Here is a 17209-nt window from a genome sequence, read left to right on the forward strand (position 1 = left end):
CTATGGCATACCATATGTTGTCTGCATTTCAGAGGCAATTTCCTGTGTTTTTGTTGGAGTCTGCCAAAAGACCCTCACTCACAAAGACCAGAGAGACAGAGATCGCTGCAAACTGCAAGAGGGTTTTTTTTTTAATTGATCCAACGCCTTGCCCCCACCTCCACCCCCAGCACACAGGCAAGAGGAAAGACCCCGAACAAACAAAGAACACACTTTTTATAGCTTGTAAAGGACAGGTTTAGGCAACAGGTCTAGCTGGCTTATTCTAATTGGTGTAGCAAGTAACCCTTTCAGGCATTGGTTGATTTGCATAGGGTGACTACCTTTGGCCTAGTCCCTCACTCTGCCTGCCTTTATGGGTTTTCTCAGCATTGTTTAGTCGGTCAGCTTCCTTATCTGGCTCTGCACCTGGCCTGCTAGTATAGTTTGGAAAGTTCCTTCAGAGGGGGAAGGGGCTGGGTGGTCTTGAATTTATTTTGGATTCTACATTTTCACTTAAGATGTGATTGTTTTATTGGTAAAATGGTGGTGTCAAGTTTTTTTAAAGCAAAGAGGGGAAATTAGATATAGGGGCAGTGAGGCTCAGTGAGTGGGCCTTGTTGCCAAGCATAACTAAGCATGATAGCCTGAGCTTGATCTCTAATCCCTGCTTGGTGGAAGAAGAGAGCCATCTTCCTTCCATAAATTGTCCTCTGACTTTCACATTTGCACACGTGTGTGCAACTTTAATTTTTTTAAAGCCTATTTTTAATGACAGCTCTTAAACACTTTAACCTCCCTTCTAGCCCATCAGCCCACCAGAGGTAGTGGGAAAGAAAGGATATGGAGGACGTGGATCTGTTTAGAAGGTGGGTTTTCTAGCAAATTCCATCTGTGTTGTCAGGAAATCAGTAGCTCAGTTCACAGATTGACAGTGGCAACTTGATCCATTCATAAACATGTCACATATATACCAGCAGTCCAGTTCAATAGTGTCAGGATAGCAGTAGTGATGGTACAACCCAACGGGATCAGCCGGGCCTCAGCAGAATTGGCACCAGGCAGCAGGAGGGACCAGGAGGGACTCCAGGAGAAGTTCTGGGCTGTGTATCTCTCAGCGAAGTCAAGATCAGAGAAGATGAGAAACCAGCAAGCGTTGTACAGCTAGCTCTACCAGCAAGCCTGGCTCAGCCTACATCACTGTTCGTTGAGTTTTATTTATACCTTCCAAACATCAAATGTCCTGTATGGGTCTTGTCACAGCATGTATGTCTGTCTCAGCATGTGTGTCTGTCTCAGCTGATATCACTCTGCCAATCAGTCCAAGTCCAAGGAAGAGACAAGACAGATCATATACATCCTATCATAGCATATCAAGAAGTTTTTTGGTGTGTTTTTCTCTATGGAGTCCCGACAAATGTAGTTCAACATAAGGCGGACCAATACATGTCTTTAGCAAAGAATCCTTCATCGCGTGTCCTTTTACATGTTTATTTTACCTTTCAGCTGTGTCTTCACGTGTTTGTCCCAACAAAACACCATCTAACACAACTGACTTTTCAAAGGGCCCTTAAGTTTCCACTTCACCTGTGTGAATAGCTAAAATGGCCTGAGTTTCCTTTCTCTTGCTGTGATAAAGAGTCTGACCAAAAGCAGCTTGGGGAGGAAAAGGTTATTTGGCTTCCATATTCCAATCACAATCTTTAAAGGGAGGCCAAGGCAGGAACCAAAGCTGTGTCCACAAAGACTGCGGTGGTTTGGAGACATTGGGATGTTACAGGTTCACAGACTAATTAGCTTATTCTGAGCTAGTTTGCGGCCCTTGTCCCTGCCTTCTCCCATCAGGCTGACCCTGGCTACCCTCGAGTCTCCAGCTCTGCCTCTCTTCATTGTGCATGCATCCCTCTGCTTCTCTTTCTCTCCATCACTCACGTGCTCACCCTAGTGATACCAGGGTCTCTAGGTGTCTGGGGTCATCTCAGGAGTTCTATACCATGATGCCAGTCTGGGGTCATCTGGTGCATGCTCCCCACCCATATAGTTTAAAATCACCTTGATTTATGACTTCATTCTGATACTGTGAAACTGTTTCTGCTTTGACTCTGAACCTGGGATAATGTAGTTATATGTTCCTGGGCTGTGATTACCCATAATGTTTTACTCCAGAATAAAAGCCATCTTTTATTCTCTTTGAAGTGAGCATTGTGGCCTTTTTGTGAAGACACTGGAGGCCACATGTATAAAGCCCTGGCTTTGACACACAACACCTTGTAAAACTAACTGGGTATGGAGGTACATGCCTGTAACCCCAGCACTCAGGAGGGTAGATGCAAGAAGATGGGAGTTCAAAAACAGTCTCAGTTAGAGTCAGTTTAAGACCAGCCTGGTCTACTACACACCACTCTGCCTCAAAAGACAAATGTTGTCCCTATTTTTTTAGGTCTTCCTTGCTGTCTCTTAAACCATACTGCTGATTTCCTTAGACAGGTGAGCATTGCTCGTTACGAATCTGGGAGATGACACTCGATGAGGAAAGACATTTGGGGTGCTGGTCAGGTGACCTGATTTCCATCTTGCACCCCACAGGTTGAAAAAAAGAGAATCAACCACCAAGAGTTGTCTTCTGACCTCCCAGTATGCAAAACACACACACACAAATAATAACAAGTACAATAATAACAATTTTTAGCAGAGTGTGGTGGTGCACACCTTTAATCCCAACACTTGGGAGGCAGAGGCAAGCAGATTTCTCTGAGTTCCAAGACAGCCTGGTCTATACAGAGAAACCCTGTCTCAAAAAGTCAATAATAATAATTTTTTTAGAACTATTGAATTGGATATGACGGTACATGCTTACATTCCCAGTACTCAAAAGGCGGAAGCAGGGGGATTGCTACAAGTTTGATAAGAGGCCAGCCTGTTCTGCATGGTGAATTCCAGTTCTGCCAAGGCTACACAGAGTAACAACCCAAACTCCTAAAAAACAACCACTGAACAACACATTTAAAATATATATAGTATATATAAAAATAACATATAAGCCGGGCGGTGGTGGTACACGCCCTTAATCCCAGCACTTGGAAAGCAGAGGCAGGTGGATTTCTGAGCTCGAGGCCAGCCTGGTCTACAGTGTGAGTTCCAGGACAGCCAGGGCTACACAGAGAAACCCTGTCTTGAAAAATCAATCAATCAATCAATCAATCAATCAATCAATAAAACATCTAAACCAATCTCGAGCTACATAATCAAAGCTTGCGACCAGCATCTCACCTGAACACTTAATGTACTTATTACAGTGCTGTGGTAATAAAAACTGGCGTCACATACAGGCTGGAGGGATGGCTGAGTCCTGCTGTTTGCGGCTCACATAGAAGACCTGAGTTTGACTCCTGGCACCCACAAGGTGACTCACAATTATCCATAACCCCAGGTCACATAGGTCCAACAGGCACGCAGTGCTAGTTATACATGCATGCAAGTGAAACATTTATACACATAGTGTAAAATAAATACTTTCCATTCTTTAAAAAAATAATCCAGGTGGTGCACACCTTTAATTCCAGCACTTGAAAGGTAGAGGCAGGTGGATCTCTAAGTTTGGGGACAGCCTGGTCTACAGAGTGAGTTCCAAGATAGCCACACACAGAGAAAACTTGTCTCAAAAAGCAAACAAACAAACAAGATTCACATACAGACGAAAGAAATACAACTAAGTCAATAAGTGAATAAAACTCTGGTCATATGACCTTTGACACGTGTTTGTCACTTGTCAAATTCGTGAGGGAAAACAGGTTTTCCAGAAAACACAGTTTCTGGAAACTGCTCTCTTACAGAGCAATGAGCCTAGTAGAAGCATAAACACCCCACACCTACGCATACCATGCAAGCCAAAGGCATACTTGTGAGATCAGAAGAGAGACAGGAGGGACTGAAGAAGACATGCTGCAGAGGCACACAGCCCCCGCAGGCAATGCTCATCGCGTTTGCATGAGTCCTGGCTGCATCTGTGAGCAGGCACCTCACTGTGGAAAGTCTCTGCACGGTCACAGCTGCCTCTCCTATTGGCTTTTGGAAATGAGACTCCAGCTGTTTCTGTAAGATCACAAGTCACAAGACTCCAGCTCTAGGTGACTAGAGGCTAACTACTGACATGTGGACATTTCTGCCTTTTCTTTCTAGCCCATTTTTCTTTAAATCCTCTTAGAATAAAACATAGAGAAAAATCTTCTACGCAAATATTTGCCAAGCATTCTTAATAAATGACCCAAACACATGGACAACAAAAAGAAAATTAATGATTCATATTTTATAAAGATTTAAAATATTGCCAGGCAGTGGGGATGCACACCTTGAATCCCAGCTATAACAATGGATATTTTCATGACAGCAAAAAACTATCAGTGGGTTACAAGAAAATATTGAATATATAAAAGAAGTTTAATGTATACATAGTATACAAAGAACTAGGCAACTCCAGGTTAAAGAGATGGCTCAGTGGCTGTGAGCATTGGCCGCTCTTCCAGATGGCCCACGCCCCATTCCCAGCACCCACATCCTCACAACCACATGCAGTGTCACGTATCTGGGATTTCAGCTCTCCTCTGGCAAGATAAGAGACAAGAAAAATCCTCTAAAAGCACACGGGGCAGGCTAACCCCAAGTACACAGCACAGCAGCAAAAAAATGCAAGAGTGATTGCCTCAATGTGGGAGGGGAGAATGACTCAGCAGAGCTGTCCTCTGACCTCCACACCACGTGCAGGGGGGAGGGTGGGGGGAGGGGGAGGGAGAGAGGGAGAGAGAGAGAGAGAAAAGAAGGAACAAAGAAAGAAGCAAAGACAAAGAAACAAATGTTTTAAAGCTAATAAACCCGGAAGCACACTGCTTGGTGAGATAAGTCCGAAACAAAATGGAATTCATTACATCATTTGTTATTTATTATATATATATGTTATTGCACACAATAAAATATCCAGACTCTGTAAGTTCAAAGCTAGAAAGCAGATTCCAGGTTTGCAGGGTCATCAGTCTTACGGGTTACTGGATGCAAGAAGCTTGCTATGGTGACAGTAAATTCTGGAAATAATAATGATAGAGGTGCAACCTTCTAACGTAATTAATACTATTGATGAGTATGTTTAAGTGGGTCTAACTACATTTCACATGATGCGTATTTTAGAGCCGCTTTGAAGTCTTTAGAGGAGATATATTTCTGTAAAATACCCACACTGGGGCTGGAGAGATGGCTGAGTGTTTACGAACACTGACAGCTCTTCCAAAGATTCTGAGTTCAAATCCCAGCAACCACATGGTGGTTCACAACCATCAGTAATGAGATCTGACACCCTCTTCTGGTGTGTCTGAAGACAGCTACAGTGTACTTACATAGAATAATAAATCTTCAGGCCGGAGCGAGAGGGGCCAACCAGAGTAAGCAACTTTCATTCCCAGCAATCACATGATGGCTCACAACCATCAGTACAGCCACAGTATACCAGAGAGAGAGAGAGAGAGAGAGAGAGAGAGAGAGAGAGAGAGAGACATGATTGATAGATAGATGATAGATAGATAGATAGATAGATAGATAGATAGATAGATAGATAGATAGATCGATCTTTTAAAAACTCACCCACACTGCTCAGATAATCTGCAGACTGCCAGTGATAGTCCAAGTCTCTGACAGCTAACTGCAGATGCCAGCCCCAGGTTGGGGTCTTTTCCCTTAAGTCTCATGAAACATGTCCCCAGACTGTCCTTTGAAAGGTACAAGTCCTCTGGCCATTCATCTTCTGGGCACACTGCTCTCCCAACTCTAGACCACACTCAAGGACAACACTGTCCTTTCTCTACACTCCTGGCAGCCTTGGTACCCAGGACTCAGGATGACAAGCCCTTCTGTCAGATCTCACCTTTGCCGAGGTTGGGAAAACACTCAGAATTGGAAGCTGGGCAGTGTTCCTGCTACAATGCATGGCTCCTTCTGGACACATGTCTCCTCATTACCTCCAGCAGATGAAACACAAACACACACACACACACACACACACACACACACACACACACGAGTGCGCGTGCACACATGAGATAGAAAGAGGGAGAGAGAGTCAGAAGCAGAGAGACAGAGGCAGACAGAGACACAGAGATATAGAGAGACAGACAGACATATACAGACACAGAGAGAGAGAGAGAGAGTAAGACAGACAGACAGACAGACGCAGACACAGACAGAGGCAGAGACTACAGTAATTGAAAGCCCTGAAACATGAACGTGGTCTTGGTTGAGGGGTGAAGAGGAAGCCGCAGCCCAGTTTTCACTCCCAGCCCATCAGGCTGTGATGGTGCCTCTGAGTGCCTGCTCTACCTGCCCCTCCCTCTGCCCTGGTCCTTGTTCTGTCAGTGGACCATGTGCTCCCCACCACCTTCAAGCGTTGTCCGCAGAAAAAGAGTTACCAAGGAAGAGGATCAAGTTGCTCCAGAAAACCAGAGGGGACATGAGCAGACCTGAGCCACAGCTCATACATAGAACATATGGGGGGGGGGGGGGGGAATGTCCCTGAACTTTCTCTAAACAGAGGAGCCATGACCACCCAACGTCTCCCCATCAGACTCCTCCCTTCCCATGTGAGTCACCTCCTCCTACACTGGACACAGAGCTCCTTCTGAGACAAGTGCTGCTAAGAGTCTGTTCCGGATGATAGGCCAGGAGACCCAGAGGACACACCCTCAAACACTAGCCAATCAGCTGGTGCCATATGGCCCCCAGAGCCATCTCTGTCAACTTCTTGCTAGGAGGAAGTTCCAGCATCCCAGGGCATTTGATTACACTGAGAAGCCTAGGTTGTTGGGATTCAGACCCCAAACCGCTGAGGTGCATAGTGAAAATACCAAAGGGGACCTGGCCTCCAGATTCTCCCAGCATCCCTCAGTCCCTACCTGGCACACTTCACCCTCTACCCTGAACTTTCTAGCCCAGGGGCTGGGCTTCCCCTCCCTCCAGAAGCTCCTCCACATGTAATCTAGACATTTTGGTCTCCACCCCTGTATGTGTGTGTGTGTGTGTGTGTGTGTGTTTTCTCTCCCTTTGTGCTCTTTCTCTTCTCCCTCCCCATGGTGACTTACTTCTCTGGCCTCCTTTCTTGGACCAGTGAACCCATGTGAGAGCAGCTTCCCAATAAACCTGCCTTTATACACTCTAATCTGGCTTGAAGTGCCTCATTTTGCAGATGGAGAAAAAAAACTTATCATAGGTAACTGGGTGAATTTCTGTCTCCCAGAAAGAAGCATGCCTCTAGATCCTGGAACCCTCTGTGTGTTGCTGACTGGTTCGAGGCCACACTAGGGTGCCCCTGTCCTTTCAAGGGGACAGGGTTTTCCATCAGCCTTACTTCTCAGGTGTCGTCCTGCTGCCTAGAAATTCACAAAGGAGTAAGGGGACCGGACAGAAGAAAGGACAGAGAAGGGAGGGAAAAGGAAGTGAGTGTGCCAGACCCCGCCCCCAGCCCATATGACCCTGGGGGTTGCTCCTGCCTGGAAAGAGGCTCAGCTCAGAGACTGTAGAGCAGCGGTGCTGACAGGAGAGCAGAGGGCCTGTGCAGCAGCTGAAGCCCTTCTCCACAGAGGAGGAACAGAGCCAGCAGCAGAGACCTCGCAGCTCCTCTCAGCCCCTTCACTGGCCCATCCTCCTATGTGAGAGCCTGCTCGCAGGTGAGTGGTCACCCCTACGAGTGGGCCAAGGAGGAAAGCTCGATAGTGGCTAGACCCTCCCTATCGATCAGCAGCCCTAGGACCTGCCCACAGGCCAGTGTGGTAGAGGCAAGTTCTCAGGTGACGCTCCCTCCTCCCAGGAATGTCAAGACCTCACTTTTAAATTTCCAGAATCTCCTTGCCACTGCTCAAGTCCCTACGGAACAAGCGAGGCCCAGTGCTGCTGAAGGATCGGTCGCTCCTGTACGTTTTCATAATGTGTCATAGAATCTTCAAGGCTTTCTCTGGTACAAGTGGGAAGGACAATGGTCAGCCATCACACGGCCAGGGTCTGCATGCAATGGGAAAGAGGCAATATACCTGGAGGGATCCCTGGTACCCTGGAACATTACCCAAGGAGGACACGGGATGCTACACCCTACTAACTTTAAGCTGGAGTTCTTAGAAATGAAGATAGTGACTCTCCACGACCTCCAGATGCTGTGTGAGACTAACCCACTTCACTCACACACACACACACACACACACACACACACACACACACACACACACACACACGATGGTCAAGTGTGGACAGTGGCTATTGCCCCCATGCATTATGTGGCACTATTAGAGGGTGTGGCCTTGTTGGAGTGGGTGTGTCACTGTGGGTGTGGGCTTTAATATCCTCATTCTAGCTTCCTGGAAGTCAGTATTCTCCTAGCACTCTTCAGATGAAGATGTAGAACTCTCAGCTCTGCCTACATCATGCCTGCCTGGATGCTGCCATGCTTCCACCTTGATAATGGACTGAACCTCTGAACCTGTAAGGCAGCCCCAATTAAATGTTGTCCTTATAAGAGTTGCCTGGACCTGGGGATCCATCCCATAATCAGCCTCCAAACGCTGACACCATTGCATACACTAGCAAGATTTTGCTGAAAGGACCCTGAAATAGCTGTCTCTTGGGAGGCTATGCCGGGGCCTAGCAAACACAGAAGTGGATGCTCACAGTCAGCTATTGGATGGGCCCCCAAAGGAGGAGCTAGAGAAAGTACCCAAGGAGCTAAAGGGTCTGCAACCCTATAGGTAGAACAACATTATGAACTAACCAGTACCCCGGAGCTCATGTCTCTAGCTGCATATGTATCAGAAGGTGGCCTAGTCGGTCATCATTGGAAAGAGAGGCCCATTGGACATGCAAACTTTATATGCCTCAGTACAGTGGAACGCCAGGGCCAAGAAATGGGAGTGGGTGGCTAGGGGAGTGGGGGGGGAGGGCATGGGGGACTTTTGGGATAGCATTGGAAATGTAAAGGAAGAAAATACCTAATTTAAAAAAAAAAGAGTTGCCTGGGTTATGATGTCTGTTCACAGCAATGGAAACCCTAAGACACAGGCCTACCTGGCTGTTGCTAGGTAATTGTTGGGCAGTGTATAGAAGGAATGCCAACACCAGGCATGTACATTATATGCAGACATATGCAAGCAAAACACACACATAAAACAAAAATAAGTAAATAAAAAACAGAGAGAGAGGCAGACAGACAGACAAGCAATAAGACAGGACATCTTCAGAACTTGGTGAGAATGTGTTCAAAACCAAAAGCCAGCCAGGCGAAGGTGGTGCACTCCTTTAGCCCCAGCACTTGGGAGGCAGAGGCAGGTAGATCTCTAAGTTCAACACCAGCCAGGTCTACAGAACAAGTTCCAGGACAGCCAGGACTACTTGGAGAAGCCCTATCTCAAAAAAACAAAACAAAATAAAGCCAAAGGCCATGGTACCATGGTCTCATGCTTCTGATCTTGAGCAAAACATTCAACTTCTTGAACCTTGATTTCTTTATCCATACGTTATAACCCAAAACCTATGTATTAAAGTGGTCAGTCTATCGATCACACAGAACCTCACCCCCCATACACTCCGTTGTGTGCTATTGGGTGGAGCAGACCCGGGCAGGATTCCAGTGTATCGCTTGCCAATTTGCATCTTTATTTAAGCATCAGAGTCAAAGGCTGCACAGTGGCGTGGCACCACCTCTCTTTCTCTGCAACATCCCATGGTGTCTGGTACACAGAAGACTCAAATAATAATAATAATAATAATAATAATAATAATAATAATAATAATTTCCATTCATTAGTAATGATCCCCAGGCTGATTATACACAGAATCTGACCTCTAGGACTCTCATAAGCTACAAAAGTGGAAACAAGAGGCAAAGAGCCCAGAAGAAACGTGATGAAATATGTCACAGGCTATGCCTGGACAACTGGAGATTTTAGGATTTTTTAAAAATTATTTATTTATTTCATGTATGTGAGTACACTGTAGCTGTCTTCAGACACACCAGAAGAGGGCATCGGATCCCTTTACAGATGGTAATGAGCCACTGTATGGTTGCTGGGAATTGAACTCAGGACCTTTGGAAGAGCAGTCAGTGCTCTAAACTGCTGCGCCATCTCACCAGCCTGGATTTTAGGATTTTAAATCAGGAAAAGATGCCACTGCCAACAGCAGCAGAGAGCAGAGGACCTCAGTGATTGTTTCCCCAACTCTGGCTGGGCTCCTCCCGTGAAGGCCCCTTGTGGTGTCCCTAGAGCTGACCTGGCCCTTCTTCCTCTTTTTCTTCTTGCAGCAGAAGAAACCTCTCCAGTCCTCTTGTTGGGCTCCTTGTGACTGGGATCCTAGTCTGCCTGACTCTGGCAGCCACCGTGGTCTATTTCTTGTTCCTCACAAAGACTGGCTTCTCCCTGACACGATCCCACCCTGGGTAGCCAGATCAGGAGGAAAGAAAACCCATTGTCTAATCCTGGTCCTGCCCCCTTCCCCACGCCTGGCTTCCCAAGAATATATCCCACTCATCCCACCAGAGCCTCTCTCAGGAACTGCTGACTGGGACAGCTTCCTCAGAGATAATTAAGGCACACCAAGGGACCCCCTGCTGGCCTCTGTCCTGTGCTCCACACAGCTTGCCTGAGAACGAGTGCTCAGCCTTGGGGTCTGTCTGACCCAATGAGGGGTTGCAGTACCAGGGCCTAGCTGACATCACTAAAGAGGCCTAACTGGTGGGGCCAGCGCCTCCCAGAGCTGCAGCATTATCCTGCAGTGTGAGATGCAAGTGCCAGGTACCAGTCCTGACAGCAAGCCCAGGATTGCTAGTTATGTCTTTTTCCAAGACAGGAGGCCAGGCAGCAGGACACTCACAAATCCTGCCTGAGCAGAGGGTCTGCTTAAAGTACAGCCACCGAATTCAAGGAGAACTGAGATGCAGGAAGTTCCGCCCAGGATCTTCCCCCATGTGTCTGGCCCCTCCTTTCCTTTCAGGGTCTGGATCATTCCAACTGGTCAAATGTAAATGGCTGATCTTTTCCTAAATGAGTCCTCAGCCTTTCCCTTCGTCTTAGGTCAGTGTTCCTCTGGCCCTGTGCTTGCTGGTCCTCTGGTCCAGCAAAGAAGAGTATTCTGGAGGGATCCACTTCCCTCCCCTCTCCTGGGATCTCTTCCCATCATAAAAACTGATAGAGAGAAGAGGTCTCCATGCCTCTCTTGGATATAGAGTCCTTCCTTAGCACACCCACCCCATGTCTGCCTTGAAAGCTGGGACTTTCCTGACTGTATGGGTGACCTTCACCTTTCCCAGGGCCAGCATCCATCATGACCACAGACCAATGTCCCCTTTGTCCACTCCTAGTGAGTTCCACTTGACCCCACACCTGTCCCACACTGTCTACTATAGCAGCCTAGCCCCCTGGGAATACAGTATCTCCCTGGAGCTTCAAAGGGGTGTCTCATAAACAGCACATGGGACCCCAAGTGCCAGATCAGCCCAGACCTACCAGATGCAAGCCATGGTCACCTCTTCAACCTCACCTGCTCATTTGAGCCTGAAAATTGCTGGATGGTTTCTAGAAGACGGTCTATCTCTCCTGATGCTCTTGTTCCTGAAGGATAAGTTAGTCCTCTTCATGGCCTCCCTTAAATCTTGTCTCTGCCTCCAGGACTTGGGCTCTCAGACAGCCCTGCCTCCCTGGTAAGCCTTTCTCCTTCTCTTCACAAAGGCTTGAATCAGGGCAGTATCTCTCCCATTACAATAGACCCACCTCCCCAAAATGCCAAGAGATGTTTATCCTAGCCCTTCTAGAATTAGGCTGCTCTTTAATGGGCAGTGCACCACCCTCACCCTGTCCTGAGGTTCCCCATCCATCTGAGAGGACTGAGATGGCTACCAGAATCTAACAGTTAAGAATGGTGGAGGATCAGCCAGGGGTCTGTAGCAGTGAATTAGTTCAGCCATTTTGGCTCCCGACAGGTCAGATGCACACACTGCACCCAACCAAGACCTGTCTGGATTTGCAAATGAATCACACACACACACACACACACACACACACACACACACACACACACACACACAAGTGCGCACGTGCGCCAGCTAATTTTGATATGCCTTGACTAGCTCGATGATTGGGCACTTCTAAACCTCCCCAAAGCTAGTTAACACTCTCCTCCAGTATTCCTGAAATAACATCTTTTAAAATCTATATTTCATCTCTGTTACCCCAGACCCAGTCCACTTTCCCAGATTCTTAAATGCTGGGGGGCCTGTACGTTTCATCTTTCTGCTTCCCCATCATGGTGATTCTCTATCGATCCCCTCTCCCTTGCCTTTGAAATCTAAAAGTCCTGCCCGGTCTCCCTGCCCAGCCAGGGAGCTGGGCACATCCAGGGCATCGCCCTGATGTGTGTGACAGCTGGTGCTCCGGAAGCTGCTCTTTCAAGGGAAATGGGGAAAGTAGGCACAGGGAAGAAGGACAGTCTGGCCTGTCAGAGACCAGAATCTTCCAAGTTCAAGCTACTGCCTGTTCAGGTGATGTCTCAATCTTGCTGACCCTAGGTCCCTGACACTGGCTCCAGAGCAGATGTTCCTATATACAAGATGAATGAAGGAGAGGCAGGCCAGCTTGGTCTACAGAGTTAGTTCCAGGACAGCCAGGGCTGTACAGAAAAACCCTGTCTCAACAACAACAACAACAACAACAGAACAGCACTCTTTTGACTGGTGGTGGCATAATCAGAGGTGGAGGGGCTGGGTACAAGGCCCCTGAACACAAAGAGGACATGGCAAATGGCAATGAGCAGCCTGAGCCCAGAAGGTGCTAGGTGCTTCTCTGAGAAGGACACGGGACCCAAAAGCCTCTTTACTTTTCTACAGAAATCACTCAGACCTGATGCAGACATTTACGGCTGGATAAACCGCACAACAGATGTGGCCTCTTTGTGGCCTCTAGAAACAGCTGCCTATGAGACAAAGGAGAGTACACTTAGCATCCAGACAGTGGCAACAGGACAGAGATGAAGCCTGCGTGTGCTCAGTGTCTCTGCTCCCGAGACTCAGTGTTATCTCAGCCCCACAGCCATGGGAACCTTTCATCAATATGGTCCCCAGCACTTAACCATGCAACCACACCTATCATCCAGCCTGGAGCCTCCCCTCAGCCCAGCAGCCTGCTCTCTGAATCCCAGCTGAACCCCTTAGGAAATTGAACCAGACTTATGATTAGGTAAATAAATGCAGTGAATTGTTATTTGCTATTAAAAGAAAACAAAAGGCATGGCAGCACATGCCTGTGGTCTCAGTCCTCAGGAGGCTGTGACAAGAGAACTTCTGTGAGTTTGAGGCCAGCCCGAGATTCATAGCAAGTATTAGACCAGCCAGAGGTATATAGCAAGACCTTGTCTCATTGAAAAAAGAAAGAAACAAAGAAAAAAAGCAAACATGAGGAGATGGCCCAGTGGGTACCAGCACTTGACTAGCAAGCACGAGGACCTAAGCTCAAAACCCCAGCACCCACGTTAAACCCAAGCAGGGTCCTGTGCACCTGTGATGCCAGCATTGGAGAAGGAGATGGAGGGTCCCAAGACTTGGGACCAGCCAGCCTAGCCACACCTAGTGTCTTAGTTAGGCGTTTACTGCTGTGAACAGACACCGTGACCAAGGCAAGGCAACTCTTGTAAAGAGCATCGTTTAATTGGGGCTGAATCTTCAGAGCTTCAGTCCATTATCATCAAGGTGCGAGCATGGCAGGGGTCAGGCAGACATGGGGCTGGAGGAACTGAGAGTTCCATGCCTTGTTCCAAAGGCAGCTAGGAGAGGACTGGCTTCATAGCAGTCAGGACTAGGGTCTTAAAGCCCATGCCCACAGTGGTACACCTACTCCAACAAGACCACACCTAATAGTGCTACTCCCTGGGCCAAGCATACACAAACCATCACATCTAGGTTTAGAGATACCCTGTCTCAAGGGACTAAAGCAGAGAATTAAAGGACATCCCACATCATCCTTTGGTGTTTGCATGTATATAGATACACAGACCCACACAAATCCAAGTATACAACACACATGCACACAAACACGCCACACAGACTCTCAACAAAAGAAATAACCTATTGGTGCATGCTACAACATCATACATTATCCTATACAAAAGAACCCATTCACACAACAAAACCTAATGCTATGATTTAATTATATATGTTCAGTATCTCCACTATAGGGGGATATGCAGACAGGCAAATGGGATAATGGTGTCCCAGGGCTGTGGAGATTTGGGAACCTTGGAGAGTAACTACTAATAAATGCAGAGTTTCTTTTAGGGTTGATTAAAAGTGTTTTAACTGTGCACTCCTGTAGATATATTAATCACCAGTCAGACGTTTGAAATAGATTACTTCTATGAAGTATAACCAAGTAATATCGTTAAGTTTAAAAAGCATAAGAAAATGCTAATGGGCTCAAAGCCAGGGCAGGTAGAGGGACTGGTTGATTGGACCCGCTGACCATTGCCACCAAGTGTGCCAAGTGTCAAAAGTGTGGCACACCACCAAGAAGGGCAAGAACGGGCACAAGTTCTGTCTCTATTGTAAACACTCCCTGGAGACCACACTGAGGAAAATGAGGAGCCCTCTGCCACATGCCCTGCTATGCCATTCTGTTTGACATGACTATCAGAGGTGCCAGTATCCATCTCTATGAGATGCCTCTGACCTAGGGCTTTCAGATCATCCCAGTGCTCCAAAGGAAGGATGAGGAGGCCAGCAGTACACACACACACACACACACACACACACACACACACACACACACAGAGTCCCAACAAAACCTCCAGTCTCTCTGTGTTCACCAGAGAGCCCAACATGTGTCCTCGATGCACCCAAATGGTGTGCGCTTCACCATTTTTCTGAGGTGACCTGGACAAGGACCAGCCCCAGCCCCACCTGGGCCATGAGTGCTGCTCCAAGACTCTGACCCCAGTGGGAGCCAGCCCCACTGCCAGAGCCCAGTTATAGAATACTCTTTGGACTGGAGGGAGTGGGCAGTCATGTCTATGACAAGGACCCTGAAGGCACAAGGTTACCTACTTGGCTGTAAGGACTTCTACCCAATCCTGCCTCAGTGTGTTGCTACAAGCCCCGGACCTGAATGGTATAGGAAGCCTCCTGGGTGGTCTCCGGAGGAGCCCAGAATTCCAGCCTTGTTGTGCAATGTGTCACCTAAGCATGTCTTATGTTACCTACTGCTCCTCCCCATTTGTCTCTGTGTGTCTCCATGGTCCCATGTGCCCTGTGTCCCTGTGAACAATATTCTCTGTATCCCATGTCTTCATGTCCCTGATGGCTCTCTGAAGTGGCTGCCTTGCTCCATTCTTCTTATCTATGCCTGCCTGCCTGCCAGCATTATTTATTTACACTGTTTGCCAGTAATGGTCTTAAGCTCACAATGTTCGCAGGGTGATGGCACCCCTGCCACGAGCCCTCTATTGCCTCCCGCACTGCTTTATCCCTTGTGTGGCTCACAGCTGCCAAGGCTTTTGCTATCAATAAATGGTTTGGCCTAAGGTTTAAAAAACATAAAGAAGGAAAAAAGGAAGGAAGGGAAGGAGGAAGGGAGGAGAGGAAAAGAAGGAGGAAGGGGGAGGGAAGAAGGGGAAGAGAGGGAGAGAGAGAAAGAGAGGGAAAGAGAGAGACAGAGACAGAGAGAGACAGAGAGAGACAGAGACAGAAAAAAAATGTTCACAAATAGAACTGCCTTGAGAATTTTCCCCTATGTACACTCCTTTTTATATTTTACCATCAAGGGCATGATTAGGTCTCTTGCTGCAGCAACGAGAGTGGGAGCACCTGGAGCGCGAGCTCGGAAGGAGAATCCACGAGTTGTAAGAAAATGGCAGACAAGCCGGACATGGGGGAAATCGCCAGCTTTGATAAGGCCAAGCTGAAGAAAACCGAGACGCAGGAGAAGAACACTCTGCCGACCAAAGAGACCATTGAACAGGAAAAGAGGAGTGAAATCTCCTAAAAGCCTAGGAAGATTTCCCCACCCCACCCCACCCCGCCCCATCATCTCCAAGACCCCCTCATGATGTGGAGGAAGAGCCACCTGCAAGATGGACGCGAGCCACAAGCTGCACTGTGAAACCCGGGCACTCCGAGCCGATGCCACCGGCCCGCGGGTCTCTGAAGGGGACCCCTCCACTAATCGGACTGCCAAATTTCACCGGTTTGCCCTGGGATATTATAGAAAATTATTTGTATGATTGATGAAAATAAAAACACCTTGTGGCAAAAAAAAAAAAAAAAAAAAGGGCATGATTAAACTCCTGGGCATTTCATCATGTCAACTTCCATTCTTCCTTCTGAGTCCCTGTTTTCTTCCATCACCATTTGGAGAGTTCCTTTAACCACCCTCAAGGACAGCAAGTTCTTAGTTTTCCTTTGTAGGTCACACTCATCATCTTTGCCCCCAGAGCATCTGCAGAAGTCAGGTAAGGGAGGAGAAATGGCTTTGCTCAAGGTTTTGGAGGGAATGCTCCATGGTCTCTTGGCCCCGTGTGCTCATGATCATCGCGGTGGCAGGGCCATGAAGTAGCAGAACCTCTCTCAGCTCATGGAAGTCAGGAAACAGAAAGGAAGAAGAAACCATGGACAAAACACCCTCAAAGACCAGTGCTAATCCACACCTTCCAGCAAGGCCTCACTTCCTGAAGTCACCACAACCTGCCAAAATAATGTCACCAAGTAGGGGCCAAGTATTCAATGAGTGAACGTGTCAGGGACAGATCCTATCTAAACTATACCACCCTTCCTCAGAAAAGGAAGTGTGTGTGTGTGTGTGTGTGTGTGTGTGTGTGTGTGTGTGTGTGTGTGTGAGGTGTGTGTGTGTGTGTGTGTGTGTGAGGTGTGTGTGTGTGTGTGTGTGTGTGTGTGAGGTGTGTGTGTGTGTGTGTGAGGTGTGTGTGTGTGTGAGGTGTGTGTGTGTGTGTGTGTGTGTGTGTGAGGTGTGTGTGTGTGTGTGTGTGTGTGTGTGTGAGGTGTGTGTGTGAGGTGTGTGTGTGTGTGTGAGGTGTGTGTGTGTGTGTGTGTGTGTGTGTGAGGTGTGTGTGTGTGTGTGTGTGTGTGTGTGTGTGTGAGGTGTGTGTGTGAGGTGTGTGTGTGTGTGTGTGTGTGTGTGTGAGGTGTGTGTGTGAGGTGTGTGTGTGTGTGTGT

General features: G+C 47.7%; 1 long non-coding RNA gene and 2 pseudogenes across 1 annotated transcript; all 3 read left to right on the forward strand.

The window, feature by feature from the left end:
- Positions 1–7434: 7434 nt before the first annotated feature.
- Gm38965 lies at positions 7435–8395 on the forward strand. Its single transcript, XR_881895.3, has 3 exons — positions 7435–7682; positions 7854–7925; positions 8360–8395. It is a non-coding gene; the product is annotated as a predicted gene, 38965 (long non-coding RNA).
- On the forward strand, positions 14506–15083 carry Gm18207 (predicted gene, 18207; annotated as a pseudogene).
- Gm9844 (predicted pseudogene 9844) lies at positions 15813–16288 on the forward strand (annotated as a pseudogene).

Source organism: Mus musculus, chromosome 7 (genome assembly GCF_000001635.26).
Source record: "Mus musculus strain C57BL/6J chromosome 7, GRCm38.p6 C57BL/6J".
Classification (NCBI taxonomy): Eukaryota; Metazoa; Chordata; class Mammalia; order Rodentia; family Muridae; genus Mus; species Mus musculus.